Consider the following 24524-nt stretch of genomic DNA (forward strand, 5'->3'; position numbering starts at 1 on the left):
ATAATTCCCCATTTCCAAGGTGCACACACCCTTCTCTTTCACAACCCTGAAACACTCCCAAAAACTCCTACATTCGCTGCCATAGCAACTAACCCACACAGATATGGGCCATATTTGGACTCCCATCTGTCTTTGGGAAGGGAGGGGGTCCTCGCAAGTGGAAGCAGCCTTTCTCTGCTTGTTTGTGAGCCCTTCTGCCCTTTCCAGCCTCCATTGGGGGGTTGGAGGGGATGGCCCTAGTGGTCTCTCTCAACTCTATGAGTCTGTGGGCTGATTGGGCGACGGATGGGCCTCGGATCCACACATCCTCCATGAGGAAAGCCCAGGCGAGAGGCGACAGGGATGGTTCAATAGTCCTGGATGGCCGGGAATAACCTCCCAGTCCGAGGGGACGGGAGCGCACAGCAGTCCGGGGAGAGGCTTTCCCTTTGCTGCCGGCGGAGGGCGCTCTTGCTCCCCCATTTGGACGCCGCAGTGGGGAGAAACAACCCACGGAAGGAGCCCAGCGCTTTGTGTGAGTGTGGGATTGCGCGCGTATATAATATGAGCTCTTCCCCAACATCCCTCTCCGCCGGAGCTGCTGCCACGCGTCTGGGCGGGATGTAATCTCGAGTGGGAGGGAAGGAAGGAGCCACGTCTCGGAGGGGAAACCGAGGGGGAGGTGGGCGGGGAAGGGTGTGTGCGTGCGTGTCTTCGGGTCCCTTTGTCCTGCCGAGGGGAGGACAGCTCCGTCGCAGAGCCAGCAGGTAAGTCGCTGCTCTTCTGGAGCATCCTTCCTCCGACTTGGGTCTTGGGTACCAAAGCTGGAGCAGGTCCTTCTGGCAAGGTGGGAAGCAACTGCGCGTGGGACTTGGAGCGGGGGCCACTTCAGGGGTCTTTCCTTCTGCCCATTGGGAGGGTAAGGGTTTGGGGAAAGTGCTGCCTTCATGCCGGGGAGCCCCTCCCAGCCCCTCCGACTCTTTCAAGGGAGATTGGATTCCTCCTGCGCAAGTTTTGGAAACCCTGCCCTTGAGTGTTTTCCTCCTTCGCCTTCAGCCACTTGCTATCCCAGAGGGGAAGCTTAAGACTCTAAATTAGCCGAATAGACACCGAAAGGCAGGCACAGAAGCAAAACAACCCCACGCCTGTCTCGCCCCCTCCCTTCCCCTCCGCACATTGTCCCTTGCCATCACTCACCTATTCTTCCCCAGTTTTCTCTCTCTCTTCTGAACGGGACAAGAAGGCGGTGGCCCTTTGCACACCAGCCTGTTATCTCTTCTTAGCATCCATCCTCGTTGTCATCCCCCCTCTCCATGTCTTTGTAGAGCTCTCTGTGTATTGAGTCTTTTTATAGCAGAGGAACCAAACTGAGGAGCAGGATTGGATTTATTTTTTTGTAATGTCAGGGGTGACTTGAGAAACTGCAAGTCGCTTCTGGTGTGAGAGAATTGGCTGTGTGCAAGGACGTTGCCCGGGGGACACCCGGATGTTTTGATGTTTTACCATCCTTGTGGGAGGTTTCTCTCATGTTCCCACATGGGGAGCTCAAGCTGAAAGAGAGCTCAAGCTGAAAGAGAGCTCATCCGCACTCTCCCCAGATTCGAACCTCTGACCTGTCGGTCTTTAATCTTGCCACTGCACCCCCAGGAGCTCCTAATGGGTTTGGTCATCAGAAAGCTCTTTCCAGTTGTCCTTTTGGACTGCACAAGAGAGAGTTGTGCATCTGGGTGATGATGGGGAGAGGGAAGGAGGTTGATGAACTCTTATATACCTTCCTTTCTGGCTGCAACAGGCACTAACTTCAAATGTTTACCTGCAATATATGTGTATGTTGTTGACTTTACCCATGCTGGTTGTTTACAGATGTCACATGCTACGCTGGTCAATTGGCTGGCTTGTGTTCTATATGTTTTTCAAATCACGCATTTTCCAATGTTGGAAATGAAGATCAGAGAGTGGTGGTGGCTTGAAAAGGCTTTGCACAAGTGACTTTTCCGTGCTTTTCTCCAGAGATAATCTCCCAAAGGATGTATTGCATGGATCAGTGTTGTCGAGCTTGGAGGTGGGAGGAAGGTGGAATAGAGACTGGGATCAAGTGGTAGATTTACAGATGATTGGTACTGAGATTCCAATGCACAGTGATTTCATAATCGCAGCATGAAAAGACTTCCAGATTTGCCTGCCGAGATGGAAGAAAGCTTGGGCAGGGATCCAGGAGTGGGTTTGCATATGACATGCTTGTGTGAGCTCAGTGCTGGTACTGAAAACAAATGTCAGGGTAGTACATGTGCCCGGAGGCACTCCACCCTCTTCGTTCTAATGCTTGCTATACAATTCTGTTGTCTCCCCCAGTTACCCACAAACTCCAGAGCCATTGTTTTGCACCAGGATCCACTTGGTAGCCATGTCTAGGGCACAATTCTGGTAGATCAACAACAAAAACAAAGTAGACTCTGTAGCCCTGAAGTCTGAGCATCCCATCTCAAATTTCATCATAGTGATATAGTGCTAGCTCTACACAAGCTGCTGTTTTACAGTTCCAGTGCCCATTCTCACCTGACAGATGGGAATAATATTATGTCTTGATCTATCTTCAGTGTTGTTGCATTATTATTGAAGTCATGTCTATAAAACACTACATACTTCCTTTTCTCCTCTCTGTTATTGTTGCTGCTGTTATTTGAAAATGCCAATTAACTGCCTGCAAGTATTTTTCCTATCATAACAACATACATTGGAGCAGCTGCTTCATACTCCAACTCAGGAAAAATAGTTTTGCTGTCCTTCCCATATCTTTTAATTTATTTTATTTATTATTTATCATATTTATACCGCGCCCTTCTCTCCCCAAAGTGGACTCAGAGCGGCTTTACACATAGGCAACAATTTGATGCCATCAAAACGACATATAGTTAAAATAAACAATTACATTAAAACCAAGAAATCAAACATCTAAACATTATACCAACTGTGAAAACCACGCAATCCACAATTGTAGTCCAGAGCCATTCCAGTAGTCATTGCACATATTTTGTATCCATTTATTGCACTACAGTTGTTATCTGAAGGCTTGGTCCCAAAGCCATATTTTTGCTTTCTTTCTGAAGGCCAGGAGGGAGGGGGCTGATTTAATATCACTGAGGAGGGAGTTCCACAGCCAGGGGTCACCACTGAGAAGGCCCTGTCTCTCGTCCCCACCAAGAGCACCTGCAAAGAAGGTGGCAAAGAAACCAGGGCCTCTCTGGTCAATCTTAACCTCTGTGATGGTTCATAGAGGGAAATACATTTAGACAAGTAAGCTGGACCAGAACTATTTAGGGCTTTATAGGCTAAAGCCAGCACTTTGAATTGTGCTCAGTAGCAGACTGGCATCCAGTGCAGCTTTAACCCCCCCCCCCCCCCCCACAAACAAGCAAGCAGACCTCACAACCTCTGAGGATGCCTGCCATAGATGCAGGTGAAATGTCAGGAGAAAATGCTTCTGGAACATGGCCATACAGCCCGGAAAACTCACAACAACCCAAACAAGCAAACCCTCAAACAAGTGTATTCTATGATACACCCCTTGACATACAGAAGGCTTGAGTTTATGTACAACCCATTTTAGGAATGCAATTATAAATACTTACCAGAGAGTAAATTCTACTGTATGGAATGGGTTTCCACTGAACTGCATGGAAATTGAATGGGATTTTCATTTAATATGGCTGGACTGAATGGATTGTGTAGCTGGGCTTGATGGCCCTTGCAGTATCTTCCTACTGTGTGATTCTAGAGTTCTCTGAACTCTCTTCTAAACTTGTTGTTCATTCGTTCAGCCATTTCCGACTCTTCATGACCTCATGGACCAGCCCATGCCAGAGCTCCCTGTCAGCTGTCACCACCCCCAGCTCCTTCAAGGTCAATCCAGTCACTTCAAGGATGCCATCCATCTTGCCCTTGGTCGGCCTCTCTTCCTTTTTCCTTTCATTTTCCCCAGCATAATTGTCTTCTCTAAGCTTTCCTTTCTTCTCATGATGTGACCAAAGTACTTCATTTTTGCCTCTACTATCCTTCCCTCTAATGAGCAGTTGGGCTTTATTACCTGATGTATGGACTGGTTGGATCTTCTCGCAGTCCAAGGCACTCTCAGAACTTTCCTCCAGCACCACAGTTCAAAAGCATATATCTTCCTTTGTTCAGCCTTCCCTATCGTCCAGCTCCCACATCCATAGGTTACTATGGGGAATACCATTGCTTTAACTATGCGGATCTTCGTTGCCAATGTGATGTCTCTACTTTTTACTATTTTATTGAGATTGGACATTGCTCTCCTCCCAAGAAGCAAGCGTCTCCTGATTTCCTGGCTGCAGTCCACGTTTTGTTGCCATAATCTTGGATTTTTTTAAATGTTTAACTGCAACCCAGCTTTTGCACTTTCTTCTTTCACCTTGATTAGAAGGCTCCTCAGCTCCTACTCGCTTTTGGCCATCAAAGTGGTGTCATCTGCATATCTAAGGTTGTTAATGTTTCTTCCAGCAATTTTAACCTCAGCCTTACATTCGTCAAGCCCCACACATCGCATAATGTGTTCTGCATACAAGTTGAATAGGTCGAGTGAGAGGATGCAACCCTGCCGTACGCCTTTCCCAATCTTGAACCAGTCTGTTGTTCCTTGGTCAGTTCTTACTGTTGCTACTTGGTCCTTGTACAGATTCCTCAGGAGAGAGACAAGGTGGCTTGGGATGCCCATCCCATCAAGAACTTGCCACAATTTATTATGATCCACACAGTCAAAGGCTTTAGAATAGTCAATGAAGCAGAAATAGATGAGATGCTCAAGCTCCAGCGCCACAAGAAGGCAGCGATCCTTTGCTGGAACTCTTCTAAACTACAGCTTCTTTATGAGTGAGAGTGCTAACCAATAAGGCTGGGCGGTTTCGTTTCGTTAATTCGTAATTTGTTAATAATTCGTTATTTTTTTCAATTACAAAACGATAACAAACCATTCTGGAGCAATTTTTTAAAAAACGAATTTTTAAACACGTTTTGTAAATGCTTCGTATTTCGTTATTGTATTCGTTTCGTTATTGTTCTGAGGTCGTTTTGTTATTATTTCCGCATGTCTGGGGCATGTTTTTTGTTTAATTAGTGAAAAAAATATATAATATCACACCAACAGTCAACAACAGAGGGAGAGGGAAGCTTCAGAAGTTTTTGGAGGTTTTTTAGCGTATTTCGCGGTCGCGTCCGCCATTAACGAATCGATTCGTTATTGTTTCGGAAATCGATTCGTTAATGTTTTGTAATTTTTTTCACATTTACGAAATTTCGTAAATACCGAACTTTTTTAAGGGAAAATTTTGTAATTATTTTAAATATCGAAACAAAAAAAACCCCCAAATACAAATCGATTTTAGAAACAAATTTTTCCGTTGTTACCCAGGCCTACTAACCAATCAGTCCTGAAATAAACTCTATCCTGGGCAGTAGATTGATCTTCTTAGCAGTTTTTAGATTGGGAAATTGAAGCAGAGAGAGAGAGAGAGAGGGAGGGAGGGAGAAAGAGAATGAATGAATGAATGACTGGAGGCTGAAATAGGACTTAATTTCAAGTCTCTAGTTCCACAATAGGGAAGGTTAGAATAAGGAAATGTTTATTTTAAAAAAATAAAATTCTCTTAAGCCTAACCTTTGTTCAGGTGTATTAATCTTTATAGCCATGCAGACCGGACTTTTATTTTAAAATCTGACCAAATACCATGTAAAGGCTAGTTTCACACATGGATATTATGCAAATAACCTCACTTGATTTATCCATGCTTGGGAAGGGAGGGTATATGCTTTGCATGCAGAAATTCCCTGGTTCAGTCTCTGTCATCTCCAAGTATGGCTGGGAAAGCCTTTTGTTTGAAACCCTGGAAATGTACAGTACTTCTAAATCAGCATGGGCACTTTGAGCTATATGGACCAAGAGGTTCTAATTAATTTAAGGCATTGATTCCCATCCTGTGGTCTGCAGACTACTGGTGGTCCACAGACCACAGATTGGGAACCACTGCCTGAAATTAATCAGTTTTTGGTCAACTTTAGATTGGTTTGACTATTTGGGGTGCTGATTCTGTAGAGGGTGTGGCATTTGACATCAGGCAGTGGGGAGCATTGCAGACAACTGGCACGCAGCTGCCCAGTGCATGGAAGGGATTATTTTGCATTTGCTAAGGAGTCTGACCTCACTGCTCATCCTGGAAGAGTATTCCAACAGCTAAGCATGTGCTCTCTTGTCAGGATATTAAGCCTAGCTGGGAGGGTGCGTAGGAGTGATTTTACTTCAGCTCTTTACTTTTCCAATCTTACAATTTCTAGGCAGGGGGGAAGGAATAGGCTATAATAGCAGAGTAAAACTTTCTTTTTGTCCCCCGCCCCCCAATACTTAGGCTTCAGACAAATGCCCATATTTTGGTCCCCCATAAGGCAGTGGGAAGCATATACCAGCTCAAGGAATTTGTGTTGGATCTGAGGTACTCTAATGTAGTGTGCTGTTTAAAGACCCCCAATGTGTCATCTACTACAAGAGGATTCTGGGTCTCTATCAGATGAAGCAATGGTAGACTGGCCGGGCAGATTTCTCAATCTCTGTATTACCTTTACAACAACCTCATGAGATAGGTTCATCCAAGAAAGTACAAGTGGCCCAAAGTCTGATCAAAGTTGGCCCAAGACATGCTGCCTGTGGCAAAAGATAAAATGATTTCCACTCCTAATTCCGTGTATAGAAACTGACCCAACTAGTAAATATTCACAATGTGTCAGGCTGTGTTGCTCCCCATCAGTCTGTCTTGATTGATGGGGACTATTCACACTACAAATTAATAGTGCTGTTATATCACTTTAATTGCCATGGTTCTGTCCTATAGAATCCTGAGACTAGCATTTTAGAGAGAGGCATTTAAAATTCTCAGCTAAGTGCATTTACATTGTAGAATTGATGCAATTTGACACCACTTTAATTGCCAAGGCTAATTGATATTGAATCCTGGGATTTGTAGTTTGGTGGAGCTCCAGCATTTTTGGCTAAAGACTTTGTAAAACTATAACTCTTAGTAACCTATGGATGTGAGAGCTGGACCATAAGGAAGGCTGAGCAAAGGAAGATAGACACTTTTGAACTGTGGTGCTGGAGGAAAATTCTGAGAGTGCCTTGGACTGCGAGAAGATCCAACTGGTCCATATTTCAGGAAATAAAGCCTGACTGCTCACTGGAGGGAAGGATATTAGAGGCAAAGATGAGGTACATCATGCGAAGACAGGACAGCTTAGAGAAAACAATGATGCTGGGGGAAATGGAAGGAAAATGGAAGAGGGGCCGACCAAGGGCAAGATGGATGCATGGTATCTTTGAAGTGACTGTCTTGATTCTGAAGGAGCTGGGGGTGGTGACGGCCGACAGGGAACTCTGGCGTGGGCTGGTCCATGAGGTCACAAAGAGTTGGAAGTGACTGAACGAATAAACAACAACAACAACAACAACAACATAACTCCCATTGATTCTATAGCACTGAACCATGGCAGTTAAAAGTGGTGTCAAATTGCACTGATTCTACAATATAGATGCACTCCAGAGCTTAGCAGAGCTTAGCAGATTGATGGAATGATTACACAATTCACATTGTGTAATGTAAATGGGCCCCTGTTTCTCTAAACATCCGACATCCCCATCTCTAATCCCTAATTGGTCATGTGGATTTGAACCCTGGTCCAACACCATGATCATATGATATATTTTGACAGTGATTTTAAAAGAAAAAAATAGAGATGCAATCTAATTAAATAAGTTTTAATAATTAATAAAAATCACTTGTTTTATTATTTGACTACAGTGTTCACATACGTTGTAAGCAAGAAGTATGTTTTCTTTGTTTTCAGATGCTGTATCATCATGCTGTAGCAAAAGTTTCAAAGGATATTTCTCATATGATAGAAGAAGGCCTCTTTAAATATGTTCTTTTTCTTTAGGACTCACTAGGTGTTAAACTTTGTGCCAGAATTGTGGATGTATCCCCTGGCAAGGAAAGCCTGGATATCTCATAATTAGATCCTTCCTTGCCTCACCTTTACTATTAGCCCAAGAGTAGTTACCTGCAAATTACTCTTTTGGGATTACTCTGTGAACAGCTGCCACAACATTTCTGATATCAGTTAGTTGAAGAAGGTTTTTCTGACAAAAGGGCATTTCTGATGGCAGGTTTATATCCCCTCAGCCAGCACATCCTTCAGATTGCACTGTCTGGCAGTACTGTGTTCCAAGTTAATTTATCCTATCATGCCTTAACATGTTTCCTAGGATGCAAATTCTATATTTAAGTCAATTATATTGAGGTTGACAACATATGTTAGGAACCACGACTAAAGAAACCACAAATTTTAGGGGCAAAACAAGTTGGAGAAAAGGTTACTTGAACATATTTGATATTAAACTAAATCAATTATAACCTTTGGCCCCTCAAGTTTCATTTTATTTTAAATCATTTCATAGCAGAAGCTTTACAGCAGCCTACACACTCTGAAGGGGCCACCGTGGCACAGTGGGTTAAACCACTAAACTGCAGAACTTGTTGATCTCTGCAGGACAGGATGAGCTCCCACTGTTAGCCCCAGCTTCTGCCAACCTAGCAGTTTGAAAAGATGCAAATGTGAGTCAACCAATAGGTACTGCTTCGGCAGGAAGGTAATGGTGCTCCTTGCAGTCATACCGACCACATGATCTAGGAAGTGTCTACTGACAACGCTGGCTCTTCAGTCTAGAAATGGAGATGGGCACCACCCTCCAGAGTCAGACTTGACTAGACTTAATGCCAAGGGGAAACCTTTAACTTTACCTTATATACACTAAAGCCACAATATCCTGTCTGATCTTAGGTGTTAAACAGAATAATCTCTGTTTCATACTTGGATGAGAGAGCAGCAATGAATACGACATGTTGTAGGTCATATTTCAGTGAAAGGAACTGGCAAAACCACCTCCAAGTATTCCTGGCCTAAGAAAATCCTAGGCAATTTGAAGCCACATGCACACAGCGAACATAACGCCATTCTATTTTCTCTCCAGCTCTATCAATATGTGAGCAATCCATTTTTCCCCCTTTTCTGACATGTCATAAATGGCACTCACAGGTCAGACTTGTCATTGGAAAAGTAATTGATTTCTAACCATTATGCATAACATTAACAGAATAATTGAGATGAGATGACTGAGCAAGACGAGTAAATTACAGCACATTTCAATGGTATAGAAGAGGGCATTTCTTGAAATTGCATCCTTTTTTAATCATGGTATAATTATCATATGACAAGATTCTTGAATCTTTCAGTCTGGAATAGATTTTAATTTATATTGTGAGCAAATCATTGTAAGTGAAAAGCAAGGTGTGTTTTTTTTCCCCAAAACTCTTTGCCTTTACAGCACAGCAGAGTTAAATGAATCTGGGGCAACACATTATATGTCTGCCTTATGTGATATGCAAATGTTTGGAGTGCTACAACCTAATTATCTATCACTTGGGGATCAAGCAGATGCTACAAGAACCAGTGATTGGAATCCTCCCTTTTGCAATTTTGCATATAATGTCTCATTGTGGGGGAAGAGAAGGCAATACCTCTCCCAAACCATTGAAATCAGCCCCTGAAAGAGAGAGAGAGAGACTGGATGGGCACGGAAAAACCTTCTTCCACACTGAGCAATTTAATCCATTCTCCATGTTGTGGTAATAATGTTCCTACTAACTTTTCACCACTGCTTTAATGAAACTACACTTTATTTAGACTCTGTTTTTGTTCTTCTTTTATTACCTTTGTTTATTTTCAAAGCAACCCTGTGTGGGGTCCCACTCAAAACACATTCTGCTCAATCCCCATATTCTTCCAAATCCAGAAGTCCCTCCAGTATGCCAAACTGGCAGGGAACTCTTATTTAATCATTTCAAAGATTTGAGCAGTAGCTTTCATTCCAATGGACAGGAGAAAGAAACCTCCACTTGTGAGTTTGTATAAACCAGTGGTTCCCAACCTGTCGACTGCCAGTGGTCTGCTAAAAACTAAAATATGGCCCACGGCCTCAGAGTTACTGCACCATTGCAATAAGAGCAACTGGTCTTGCAAAACCCTTTTATAGTGCCGAGGCTATGGGGATGCTGGGAGGGGAGAGGCTACTACCCATGAAAGGCACAACAACAAGTCTCCTGACTGCTGCTTCTCCTCCTCCTCCTCCCTCCTCCTGAGCGGAGCCGTTCCATGTGGTTCCTAGAACCAGGGCACCTTGGTGTCCTCATTTTTAGGCCTGCTCTTGGGGTTATTTGGGGTGCTGATTCAGAAAATTGCATAGACTAGACCACATCAGCTCTAGATTATTAAATATGTCTTTCTGTGGGTGAGCAGATAGTGAATACTGGATAGTATATGTTCTGTATCGGAAATTAGAGCTGATGTGGTCTATCCAATGCAATTTTCTGAATCAGCACCCCAATTAATCAAACTGAATCTAAAGTTGACCAAAAACCGATTTGTAATCCTTTAGGTAATAATGTTGGAGTGTGGCCTCTGGTCAAAGTGGTCCCTGGTCAAGTGGTCCCTAGTCAAAAAAAGGTTGTGAGCCACTGATATAAACACACACCCACATGCATGCTCATATGTTCTAAAGTAAAGTTGCTCAGAACTCTTTTTTGAAGACATCTAGAGAAGGGATGAAGGAAGAGTACTATTTCACTTGTGAGCGTAGGAGACTAACTTCTTTTAGTTGTACCTTTTGCAAGAGGGTTCCTGGTTGAGTCTTCAGTATCTTTAGTTAAAGCAGTGCTTTTCAAACTGTGCTCCTCCAAGTGTTTTGAACTTCAGCGCCCAGAAATCCTAGCCAGCTTACCAGAAATTAGGGGAGCTGCAGTCCAAAACATCAATTCATTGGGAACACAGTTTGAGAACCACTGAGTTAAAGGATCAAGTAGCAGGACATGGAGATGTTCTGTCTGCTCAATTCCTAGCAAGCCACTGTCAGTCACAGTTGATAGTAGCACAACACATACAAAAATTTGAAAAATGACTTTTTTGGATACAATTCACACAGAATTCTCCAACCAGCTACTAGTGGGAAGATTTGTGTAGCCCAAAAGGTCAGTTTTCCAAACATGGGTGCTATAGCTATGGTCATGTTTGCTGGGAAATTCTGAGTTATAGTTCCTCTCACTGATATTGTCTCTTGAAAGATCTTTTGTCAGTGTCACCCTCTTTAGCTGCACATTTGGTTTATCTCCACATCAAAAGAATCTGACTGACAACTGTCACCAAGAGGACCTTTCATTGGTCACCCTAGACTGCAGAATGGCCTAGAATCATAAAATTGGAAGAGACCACAGGGGCCATCCAGTCCAATCCCCTGCCATGTAGCAACACAGAATCAGAGCACCCCCGACCTGTTGGAAGAGATTCAACAGCCAAATCCACTGTCAGAATGCAAGATACAACTGAAGACCTATCTCTTCCAGCAAGCCAACCCAGTCAATTTTAAGCTGTGAATTTTGACTTGGACTTAATTGGTATTGTTATCTGCCTTTGCTGTTTGTATTTTGATATACGGATTTTAATGGTGTTGTATTATCTGTTTTGATCATGTTGTGCCCTGCCATTAGTCATAAGGAGGGCTGGATAATAAATAACATGTTTTATTGCTATTATTATTATTATTATTATTATTATTATTATTATTATTAAAGCTTCTCTGAGGTGGAGAGACCCTCACATTAGCATTGCTACCATCAGAGCCTCTTGTTTCACAAGAGCATACAATCGCATCACCATGGTGGACCCTAACACCCCCAAATGGGTCAATGGAGCCCATATCCCCCCATTCCTATCCCCTTTATCATGGGTTCAGACTTGAAATCTGATCCTAAGGAGAGCTCTGCAGCTCTCGCCATTAAAGCACGGGTGCAGAAGGCACTGTCAGAACCCTTTAGCAGCTGATCTCAGGGCTTTTCCACAAAGCCATATAACCTAGAATATCTAGGCAGAAAACCCCCAAATCCCTTCTTTGAACTGGGTTATCTGAGTCCACACTGCCATATATTTCTGTTAAATGCAGAAAATGTTGAGTTTTATTCAGCTGTGTGGAAGGGGCCTCCAAGGAAGCCTCCAAGGAGCCACCAAGTGAGGTCTTGGAGGCTGTGCTGAGGAAGCAGCACAGCCTCCAAGACCAGGGACCCACAAGAGAGGAAGAGAACAGAGCAGAGACAGTCAATGAGGCCCCTTGCCAAAAAGCAAGACTGTGGACTTCCTAATGACCATGCTGGATTCTTGATTCCTGGTGCAGGCTGACACACCTTGCTTTACTCCAGAACCCAGGCTGACTTAACTACACATATAAACAAACTCATATAGACAAGGACACTCTTTAAATCTTGTTGATTTATGGCCCTGCCTTAGCTGCAGTTGCCTCAAGAACACAAAGCTAATTGCTTCTTCCCTTGCAAGGTGCAATAGAGGGCCAGGGCACTTAATAATCTTTCCAATAATCAGAGAACTTCCTCTCCTTTTAAAATAATAATAACAACAACAACGATAACAATATCAATAATAATAATAATAATAATTTATTCAAAATCCCTTTTAAAGCCTCACTTCTGCCTCCTCCTGTTTCCCCATTTCATTTTCCTGCTTCAGGAAGTTCATCAGCAGTACCTCAATATTCAGGGCTAAATTCATTTTCAGAGTCATTGGTTTTCAAAAATGCCAATTGGAAAACCCCTGTGTTTCTTCTATGGGCAGAGATCCCTCTGATTTTTAAATATGTATGTGCCTATGCAAAACTAAAAAAGAATTATGGCAGAGTCATGCAGCTTTTGCATTTGGACACAAGGGTTTTTGACCTGGACTGACTTTGGATTTGATCTGAATTCCATGTCATCCAGTTGAAATAGCTCCATTGCTTTCCCCTGAGGAAATGCAAAGGGAGGGGGAAAAAAGAGAGAGAGAGAGAGACAAAAAGAAGGGGGGGGGGAAGAGAGGAGATGCTAGACTGGCCTTTTATCAGATACAATGAAGGAGATGATTTATGCTTTCATGATGTCGTGAAATGGCAGCAAATTGATATGCAATTAATTTATTTTAGCATTTTTTCTATATGGAGAGAAAGGTGTTTGTGTGTAGGGTTTTTTTTTTTTTTTTTTTTGCATTAGGTGCTGGACTTAACTGACTGGTTTTGGTTGCATAAAAGTGATATGATCCATAATATCCAGGGGCAAATGGGCAGAGAAGTGCAGCAGTAGTTGTACCATCTCATATATCTTTATCCAGGGGCAAATGGGCAAAGAGGTGAGGCAGTGATTGTACCATCTCACACAACAACTCTCTTGGATCTGGGGGCCTTTCTTCTGATCTAGCAAACTGACTCTTCCTATGTTGACGAATTAGGTTTGTTTTTTGTCACTATATTTATCCTATACCTTTTAAAGCTTTAGAAACAGCTTATAGTTAAATCTCTGGATGTTATGATCCTTTGGCCTTCCTGTTTAATCTTCCCCCTCACAAAATCATAGAATCATAGTGTTGGAAGAGACCTCATGGGCCATCCAGTCCTACCCCCTGCCAAGAAGCAAGAAAAAATATTTATTTATTTATTTATTTATTTACTATATTTCTATACCGCCATTCTCAGCCCGAGGGTGACTCATGGCGGTTTACAATACGGCCAGATTCGATGCCACAATAATATAAAAACAGTTAAAAGCATATAACATACATCAAATTCCATAAACAATAAAATCAATAAAAGCATAAATCCTCCGCATCTCATTACCAAAATCATTATCTGATCACAATTGTCCAGTCGTTCCAAGGTCAAGAAATTATCTGCTACACTGCATTCGAGAAAGCCTGCTCAAAAAGCCAGGTTTTGACTTTTTTATAAAATGTTAAGAGGGTGGGGCTGATCTAATGTCCCTAGGGAGGGCGTTCCACAGCCAAGGGAAGGCCCTATCTTTTGTCCCCACCAACTGAACCTGTGAAGAAGGCGAGACCAAGAGCAGGGCCTCCCCATAAGATCTTAAATTCCTGGATGGTTCATGAGGAGTGAACTATCCAGGGCCAGAACCGTTTAGGGCTTTATAGGCTGAAGCCAGCACTTTGAATTGTGCTCAGTAGCAGACTGGCAGCCAGTAGAGCTGGCACAATAGGGGAGTTGTGTGCTTCCTGAGCGCGGCTCCTGTTAACAACCTGGCTGCCGCCCGTTGGACCATTTGAAGCTTCCGAACAGTCTTCAAAGGCAACCCCACATAGAGAGCATTGCAGTAGTCCATATGGGATGTAACATTCAAAGCATCTTGTTTGTCATCTCAAGAAGTAGGGTACAGCCAACAAAAGGTTATAACACAATTTACCTTTAGTCTTTAAGACAATATGACATTTTGCTTCCAGAATGTAGCAAGATGTCTTTCTTTGTACCAGTGCTGTTGTGATGGTATGCCCGAGCCTTTGGGAAAAACTCTGGCTTTACTCGGGATCCCAGCCAGTTTACCAGCTGTTAGGATTTCTGGGAGTTGAAGGCCAAAACATTTGGGGACCCACAGGTTAAGAACCACTGCTCTATATTTTGTTGGACTGCAGCTTTCCAAATGTTTCACCATTGCTTATGCTGCTAGGAGTTGCATTACAACTACTGAATAATATTGATCTCTAGTTAAGGGGCACAGAGCATGCATACAGCTCTTTTCTATAAGTGCCTTGCTTCTTCCTCCCAACATCTGAGGTAGCTGCCCCCTCTACCTATGGGAAGGGCTCATCTGTAGGATAAAACAATAAACAGGATTTTAAAAACACCCACAGTGTTCTCTCACTGGCATGTCCAAGGCAAACCCTTGGTTCTAGGATGGCTTGAATCCCAATGACCATCTTTCTAGAAACAGAATGCCATTTGACTTTTACTCAGTCTTTTTGATGGAAACTACGGTGCTCTTGTCAATGGAAGATATCATGTCTGTGCATGATTAAACAAGCCTAGCACAATGTTTTTGTAAAGTTTTTATCACACAGATAATAATTAACAGGAGAAATCTTGCAAGCGGAAACTTAGATCATGCATTGATCAAAGTAGCAGCGTATTAAACTGGAGCACTGCGAGTGCACGGACTACTAACTACATGGCAGCAAAGTTTAAAGGACTCATGCAAGCAGATTCCTTTGAAGCAGGAAGAGACACATAACATCTAAGTAGCAAAAGGGCTGAGGAGTCTGACTCTTGAGTCTACCCGAGTTGGATTCTGGGTACAGGGATGACGTGGAGGTGAAGGTGCTCCTATGATGCTGTCTTTGCAAAGTTCTATTTATTAGGAGGCTGTCCAAGAGCTGGGTCATCTCCAGAACAAATTAGAGCAAGCCTTTAAGACATATTTTCTGCCTCAGTAGTTTTAACAGAAGATCTTGACAAGCTCAGGAATGAAAGCTTTGTATGTTCTGAATGCTCAGCATTTATTAGCGCATCCCTCCCCACCAACATATTAGTTTCAGAACAAATACATACCCTCTCCATTCATTATGCAATAGCCTTTGTCTTCAGATTGTTTTGGGCAAGCCACAAGCCAAATTTTTATTACGTAACAAATCAAAGCAACTTTTTTTGAACTCATAGGCCTGTCTGGGATGCGAGGAATAACAGAAGCCTAGAGGGATTTGTGTATGTAAGTGTGTGGGTATGTGTGAGTATTAAGGGAAAGGTTTAGAGTTGAAAAGTTCTGAAAGAGAACTGCACAAGCAGACTCAGCAGATTATCTTTGTGGGAGGAAAACTGCAAGCCGGGTGCTGTTAGTGCTGATCGCAGCTTGGAAAGTTTTAACAAGCTATATATATATATATATATATATATATATATATATATATAAATACAAAAAATAGCGTAACATGTTAATCTCCTTAAGAACAAAACCAAACCTGAAAACACAGTACCATTATTAGAACCAAACTCTAATACCACAGTACTTATATCATTATTCTACTGTTTGTTTCTAATAAAAGTATTGGCCACTTGTGTATTTTAAAAACCAAATACAGTAGCTATAGTTCCAAGGATCAAGAGTAGCTACAATTACAGTTTTTTTAAAGTAACACTTTTCAGTTTTTAGCTACTATAAAAGTCACATCCAAGAACTAAAATATGCTAGCCTGGAGTACAAAACATGCTCTCTTCCTATCTAGACCAGCATAGACTTGATGCTCACAGCAGAGCAGGAAGTAGGAGTGGAAACACCGCTTGGACTATGTGGCATTTCTCTTCCATTATTCAGAGAGGTCACAACAGCTACAATAGTTACAGCTACACTGAGAATGGAAAGATGTTTTCCCTTGTTAATTAAGTAACAGTCCTAGTGAAAGTTAGTTATAATTTTTCCTTGAGAGAAAAATAATTGTGAATGATTACCTCTGTTTAAACTGTGGTGTTGTTGGCTCCCTGTAATATAATTTCGATTTTGACTCTGAATTTTTTTAATGCACAAGTTTTCATACCTCTGAGACAAGGATGTGGAATAATGGAGACAAGACATTATCTTTTTGTGAGGTTTGCATGAGTGGGAACTTCTTTTCTGTGGAGATCTAAATGATGAGGTTGGACAAGGCCAGTGTGTGTTAATTTCTCCCTCCTTTGTCCACCAGGCTACTCTGTGCAGCACCAGCCAAGATCTGGAGGGCGGGGAGGAGGGGTTTCAGTGGTCTGTAGGGATTCCATCTTCCTGATCTGGTGCCCCATCCTGCAGTCAACCTCATTTGAGTGTGTTCATCTGAGAGATGGGCCAAAACTAACAAAATGAAGTTCAACAGTGACAAATGCAAAATACTCCACTTAGGCAGAAAAAACAAAATGCAAAGATACAGAATGGGGGTTGATGATGCCTGGCTCGAGAGCAGTACGTGTGAAAAAGATCTTGGAGTCCTTGTGGACAGCAAGTTAAACATGAGCCAACAATGTGATGTGGCGGCAAAAAAAGCCAATGGAATTTTTGTCTGCATCAATAGGAGCATAGTGTCTAGATCTAGGGAAGTCATGCTACCCCTCTATTCCGCTTTGGTTAGACCACACCTGGAATATTGTGTCCAATTCTGGGCACCACAATTCAAGAGAGATATTGACAAGCTGGAATGTGTCCAGAGGAGGGCGACTAAAATGATCAAGGGTCTGGAGAACAAGCCCTATGAGAAGCGGCTTAAGAAGCTGGGCATGTTTAGCCTGAAGAAGAGAAGGCTGAAAGGAGATATGATAGCCATGTATAAATATGTGAGAGGAAGCCACAGGGAGGAGGGAGCAAGCTTGTTTTCTGCTTCTCTAGAGACTAAGATGCGGAACAATGGCTTCAAACAACAAGAAAGGAGATTTTATCTGAACATGAGGAAGAACTTCCTGACTGTGAGAGCCATTCAGCAGTGGAACTCTCTGCCCCGGAGTGTGGTGGAGGCTCCTTCTTTGGAAGCTTTTAAACAGATGCTGGATGGCCATCTGTCAGGGGTGATTTGAATGCAATATTCCTGCTTCTTGGCAGGAGGTTGGACTGGATGGCCCTTGAGGTCTCTTCCAAGTCTTTGATTCTATGATTCTATGAGGGTAGGTGACTGGGACAGAAAAGGGATTCTGTTAGTATACCCACCACCCTCCTGCACTACACTTCCCCTGCTTGAGCTAGCCAGAGTTGTCTTGGGCCTAGCGTTCATCCCAATGGCTTATAGTGCTGGGAGGCTACAATGTCCATGTGGAGACCCCCCTGTCAGGAGCACCTCAGGACTTCATGGCCACCATGGAGCTGTCTTAACTAGTATCTGGCCCTACCCACAGATCTGGGCACACACTAGACTTGGTTTTCTGCCAGGGATGGGAGGAAGGTGGCAGTGTGGAGAAGCTGACCATTGCTCCATTGCCATGGACTATGATGGCATAGTTCCACTTAACCACAGAAACCCACTAGGTGAGCTTGATGAAGTCACACTTTCCCAGCCTCATAGGGAGGTAATGAACAATCCTCTATGGTTATACCATAGACCTCAGACAGTTAGAATGATAACTGAATTTTGAAAAATTAGGCTTGTTATGGAAACAGGGATTGGTGATAAAGCCTCAGTGGAGAAACTTTTTCCCATAATAACCCTTACAGGAGTGAATTTCCCTTTCTAGGGATAGATTTCTCACACTTCCTGTTGTTTCACCCCCTTTCTTAATTATGATGCAGTAAAATGGTGTCCTTTATTTAAAATGGCTAAAATCAAGGCCATTTTTCTAATTTACTTGCTTTGGGGATATATATATATATATATATATATATATATATATATATATATTCATTCTACTTCTAGATGGTGGAATCTGTGAGTACAAAATCGGTGCATACAGAGAGTCAACTGTAACTGCATGTAAATGGGCACTTCTTTTGGGAACCAACTTCTCTCAGTAACATTAACAGGTATTTGGGTTGAATTCCCAATTTGCAAAAAGCATCCCATCCTCAAGAATGTTGCTGTCCCTATTTTTTCCTATGCAACTACTACATGCCTCTGGTAGCTGCATTTTGCATTGACTACAGCAGAGGGTGCTATGTTTGAGAACATGTATCCAAGGGGAATTTCTCTCACATCTTCCTGTGTTATTGCTTGTGCACTTGACAGCAAAGGGTTAAAAAAACTCAAAGCACACACATTTTACACAATTGATTAGAGCTTGAAGCATTAATCAATTAATTGGAGAGGGAAATCAATTAAAGCTTTAATTGCAGATTAAAATTTGACCCACTGTTAAGCAGTGGGGCTGACACAACATGCTTCAATACCATGATTTGGTGCTGTCGCATATCATCCATTCAAATGTACAGTCCTCCCTCAAATGTACAGTGAAAGAAAAATGGCAATGATTAGCAACATGTTGGTGCAACCACAAAACTTAGATCTTATTGATCTTGAACTTGTTTAGCTTTCTTAAAGCTTTGTGTTTTGTTATTGTTGTTGTTGTTGTTGTGGTTGTGTGCCTTCATGTCGTTTCTAGCCTATGAAGATCTAAGTGAATTGATCACACATAAGACTTTATTGGCATGATCTGTTCAGAAGAAGCTCATCATTGCTTTCCTTTAAGCATAACATTCCCAAGCTCACTTAATGGATTTCATGATGGAATTGGAATTTGAACCCTGGTCCATCAGAGTCCTAGTCCAATGGTGTCAAACCACTAAACCATGCTGACTCTGTGTCATTGCAACTGAAAATATTCCATGCTTCCAAAATTCATGGAAAAAAAATAATCTATTGATCAACCATGAAAGAGAAAAATGAGGGGCACTTCCTGCTCTGGGTTGTTGTAGGTTTTTTCTCCAGGAGAGAATGCCTCTAGAACATGACCATATAGCCCAAAAAAACCCCTACAACAACCCAGTGATTCCAGCCATGAAAGCCTTCAACAATACACTTCCTGCTCTGCTGCTTTCATCCAACCTTAAATAACCAGTATAGATGTGCCCCTAGTTTTCCTGAATATAAGGCTGGCTCTTAGGCAGACTTCAGCAGCCTATGGAAGGCAACCTCTGAGGATGCCTTCCATAGATGTGGGTGAAACGTCAGGAGAGACTGCTTCTGGAACATGGCCATACAGCCCAGAAAACTCACAGCAACCCAATCCAAGTTAGATTACTCTCACAGATGTGGTAGAAAACACTGTTCTATAGGGATTCTTGAAGGATGTTTCAACAATTAACATGAAATGGAAAAGAGCCATCTCATTCTTGCTTCAGGCAGCTCAATTGTTTTAGGTAATCTCTACACAGTTAACACAGAATGATGTGGCAGGTATCACATGTGCCTTCATACTTCCCCTTAGTTACTTTTATATTTCTAATCTTTCCAGTGAGCTCAGAGCGATGTATATATCTCCTCTTTCCCGTGAGTTTTTCTTCCTCGCTGTATTCATAAATACATATAACTTTAATAACAGCCCTGTGAGGTTAGGATGTCTGAGAAAGAGTGACTGGCTCTAAGTTACCCACTGAGTTTTGTGCGTGAGTGAGGACCTGAATCTGAATCTCCCAGAACCAACTATAACATTCTAAACATACTATCAAGCATTCCATGTTTGCACAGGACATTTGCTATGGTCCAAGAATAATATTTTAAGCACTCAACGGGACAATACTCTTTTTGTTAAAATAATGCAATTCCCTTGGTGCCAATTGATTGTTGCTGAAAGCTACCAATGATACAACACATAATTAGAACTGGCTTGGCACATCACCAGCTAAGAAAAAATGATAGAAGAGTCATTGTGTCATTTTTAATGTACTCTCCACGTACAAGGATTTGGGTCAAGAGTTTAGTACTACTTCTGCATCTTTGTGTAATTAGCTGATAAAATGAGTCAAAGATTAATGGCTTTCTACAAGTCTTGTAGCTAAAGACAAGCTACTACAAGGAGACATGTGATAACATGGCAATAGTCAATCCAGTGAATTATTACTGGATTACGGTAGAAAGAAATCCTATCAACATTCTGGTGTCACTCACTTTAGGTCCAGCAAAGTAGTGACAATGAAAATGATGCATGAAATGCTCAATTGAAACTGTAAAAGTCTAAACTGAAATTCTAAGGTATTACTGATATTGTTAATTACCTGCCCAACAAGTCTTGCTTTCAGATTGATCCTGCCCTTAACCTCTCCCCACTTGTGATGCATAGATGTTTGTTCAGATAGTGCTGTCTATGCTAAGGAAGCCCCCCCCCCCCCATATATTGATGTAAATGTCAATTTGTAAATGACCTAAAAACTTCCAAAATCACCAATTGCTTCAAAATTTGGACACAATGTAGCATTCAAACAGGTGAATGTTTTTATGTATGCACATACCTACCATTATATAGATGTCACACCTGTGACAGGTAAAACATGCTTGGTATCAAAAACAGTGCCATCTGCTGGACATCCAAGCAGCACATCATGAAGTGACCCCATCAGGTTCGGAGTCACCATTAGGTCAAAGGGTTGTGGGGCAGCTAGGGAAATCCAGGATGGGGAGAAGGGTAGGGCATGGGCCCAGGGGAGGGAGGGAAGGAGGCAGGCAAGGAGGTAGGCCCAGCCCAAGCCCCGGACTCCCGTAGCCTCACGCCCTGCCCGGGCTTGCCTGGCACCACCTCATGCCTGTGTCTCCAGGAAGACTGGAGGCTCAGAAGGAAGAAGGATTGAATGGTAGGAAGGGAGAGAAAGATAGGAGGGAAGGAAAAGGTTTTCCCCAAACACACTGATCATTATTATATAGACCAATATCATTACTATTATTATCATTATGATATACACCAGTGTTATTATTATAAAGATTATATAGGCCACTATTATTTTTACACCATTATTATTATTATTATTATTATTATTATTATTATTTCACAGACAATGGGGCCACCAAAATATTGTACACCTACAAGCATTATGAAATTACATATATTAAAAACCATATTTTTCTCTTTTCTTTTTTCCCCATTTAACCAGACTGGGCCACAGCAATGCATGGCTGGCTATAGCTTCTCTCTCTCTCTCTCTCTCTCTCTTATGTGTGTGCACGTGTATTCTTTCATCACAATCCCCTGCCATTTCTCTTAATATTCTGGGGAAAAGAGAAAATGTTGCCCTACGGTGTGAACTATTATTTAAGCTACAGAACCTATGCTATTGAGCAGTCCTTGGCATATTAGAATTTGCTGCAGTTTTCCTTAGACTTTTGCAACTTTGGGCCATAATTAACCTATAAGCTACTTTTCAAAAGTTTGAATTTCTCACAATACTTCAAATGTCTTTGTTAAGGAAGCTTTGTCGTGGATTTTTTTTTTAAAAAAAATCAGTGATAGCAGCAGCAGCAGCAGCAGCAAAAAAACTGAATATGATATATCCTGATAATTAACTTTTTAGTTATGTTAATACTGGTGCATTAAGATACTGGTGGTTCTTTTATTATAAATGTTTTTTTTTTCTTAATGGGTTTTTTTGTGTGCTACTAAAGCCATTGAATAATATTTTCAAAATGTCTTAATAGCAGACTTTTGCACCTCTTTCTGCTGCCTGAGCTCTTTGAAACCAGTCAATGGCATTATACTTTTATTCATTTATAATCTTCAAAGTTAACCTGAAATTAGCGATATAAAAGGACAGGAACTAGATCTTCTGCTAGGCTGTTTCTTCTTTTTCTTTTTCTCCTCCTCCTCCTAAGCAATAAGGAATTTTCTTCAGAATTAAAACCTTCTGAAAGTCTTTGACAGGCTTTGACTGGCTGCACAAACTTCAGGCAAAACATTTATTTCTGACCTGTTCTAAGTTTCAAAGCAGCCCATGCTGCCTGCCCTTCTAAAAGACTTTGAATGTTTAACTAAGGTGTTGCTGGGATCAAAATCTTTTCTTTTATAAGGACCCTCACCCAAGTATAAGCCGAGGGGAGGTGGGGGGGGGGGTTCAGCCTTAAAAAGGGCTGGAAAACTAGGCTTGTACTCGAGTATATACAGTATCTATATCCCTTTGTATATACCTTATCCCCCCCCCCCCCCCCCGGCAATATAAATTCAGAAGAGCTTTACTAGCCATTTAGAAAAAGTTATACTGAAGAAGCTACATGCTTAGTTCTTAGTTTTATAGTTTGCACTTTTCTTTTCAGCAAGTTGTCTTTGATATGATGGAAATAGCTCTTGATTCTCCCCCTCCCCACCATCCCGCAGTCTAAAAATAGTTCAAACTCTTCATATTGCATATCTATTCTATACTCTCTGGTTTTGATTTTTAATAAGATTGCTTCTAATGTTAAGATAACAGGTGGTGTAAACAAAAATGCAGAAGCAAAATGCAACCTTGACCAAGGATAAAAATGTTTTCTGCTGCCAGCATCACAGAATGAAAGAGCAGTGATCATTAAATGAGACAACGTATCTGCTGCTTCCATCATCATACTAGCTTCATTCTTTTAATGTTTTTGAAGCAAAAGGTCTCTTTATGGATTCGAGGGATGTGCCAATGAGAAAAGATGAGAAAGTATGGAAACTGGCTGCACAAACCTCAGGCAAAACATTTATTTCTGACCCATTCTAAGTTTCAAAGCAGTCCATGCTGCCTGCCCTCTTTTAAATTAGGAAGGCTAGAATTAAAGGAGTTCTCTGATGTTGGATGAAACACAAGCGTTGAGGTGCATCTGTCTCACTGCAAACCCGAGATGTTAAAAAAGTTGTTGGATATGTGACTTATGTGTAACATTGGCTTTAGAACAGTCAAAGATCAGGGCAGTTCTACATACAGGGTGCCACAATAAACCCAGTCATAGTTCCCCATTTCAGTTGGAAAGGATAGAAACAAGGAAAAGGACTTCCAAAAATCACGACAGACCTACTTATTGCACAGACTTGTTAAACATGGTTTTGTTTATCTGTGAAATGACTTGAATATCATAAAAGCACTGTGGAGGACCTAGCAAAGTCTAGTCACTCTAGACCAGTGGTTCTCAACCTGTGGGTCCCCAGGTGTTTTGGCCTACAACTCCCAGAAATCCCAGACAGTTTACCAGTTGCTAGGATTTCTGGGAGTTGAAGGCCAAAACATTTGGGGACCCACAGGTTGAGAACCACTGCTCTAGATCTCCAACACAAATCTATCGTCAACTTCTGCCAGATGTTCTACCAGAAGTTGACTATAGAATCATGTTGGAGATCTAGATACGGTTTTTCCAGAGCAATTCTATGGTAGTCCTCAGTTGGAATTCCATGACATTATTCATTTCAGGAAAGAAAATAGGGTTTTAGATTATGCAGAAGTCATATGATACAAAGGACCATAATACTGAATACAGGAGTTATCATATGTTAGATATGCCAATTCTATATTGTACCACCCAATGTCTATCCAAATACCTAATCCCATAGAAGGCCAAAGGTTGAAAATGGCTATTGTAGGTGTTTTATTTTCAGTTTGTATTTTGAGAGTAGTCAAATGTGTTGTAGAATTAAACCTCCCTTACAGAGAAAGGTAAATATATATCTCAAAACTACAAATTCCAAAATTCCATTGAGCCATGGCAGTTTGTGTGGTGACAAAGTACTTTAATTCTGCAGTGTCAGGCCTGTAGCCAGGATTTCGATTCGGGGGAGGGGGCGAGTTTTTTTGGGGGGGGGGCTGAGTCTGAGTGAAAGAGGGTCAACCCTAGCAAACCTTTTGTATCATTACCCCAATACCCCCATGCATATGGGATATATTGAGTATGGTGATCAGATCATGATATGAATTAACATAACAGTTTAAATAATGCACCAGTAAGGCCTTTTCGCGAACCACCATGAAAATTTCGGGGGGTGGGGGGCACCCCCCCACCCCCCTGGCTACATGCCTGTGCAGTGTGGATGCATCCAAAGTGTCTTGCTGGCATTTCTTGCTACTGCACCTTTTTTGCTTTTGGTGATTCCATGTTGAGATGACATCCCTTGGGGCTGGCTGGCTGAAACTCTGGCTAATGCTACCAGTCCCCAATTCTTACTGTATGTTGAGATT

General features: G+C 42.0%; 1 protein-coding gene across 2 annotated transcripts in view; it reads left to right on the forward strand.

The window, feature by feature from the left end:
* Positions 1 to 416: 416 nt before the first annotated feature.
* The window catches only part of MTUS2 (microtubule associated scaffold protein 2), a 386111-nt gene continuing 362003 nt past the window's right edge, over positions 417 to 24524 (forward strand). The window contains exon 1 of one of the 2 annotated variants that reach the window (XM_060770880.2): positions 417 to 514. The gene's annotated coding sequence lies outside the window, so the exon portion shown is untranslated. The other variant, XM_060770879.2, reaches the window with a different exon arrangement.

The sequence above is a fragment of the Anolis sagrei genome, chromosome 3 (assembly GCF_037176765.1).
Source record: "Anolis sagrei isolate rAnoSag1 chromosome 3, rAnoSag1.mat, whole genome shotgun sequence".
Classification (NCBI taxonomy): Eukaryota; Metazoa; Chordata; class Lepidosauria; order Squamata; family Dactyloidae; genus Anolis; species Anolis sagrei.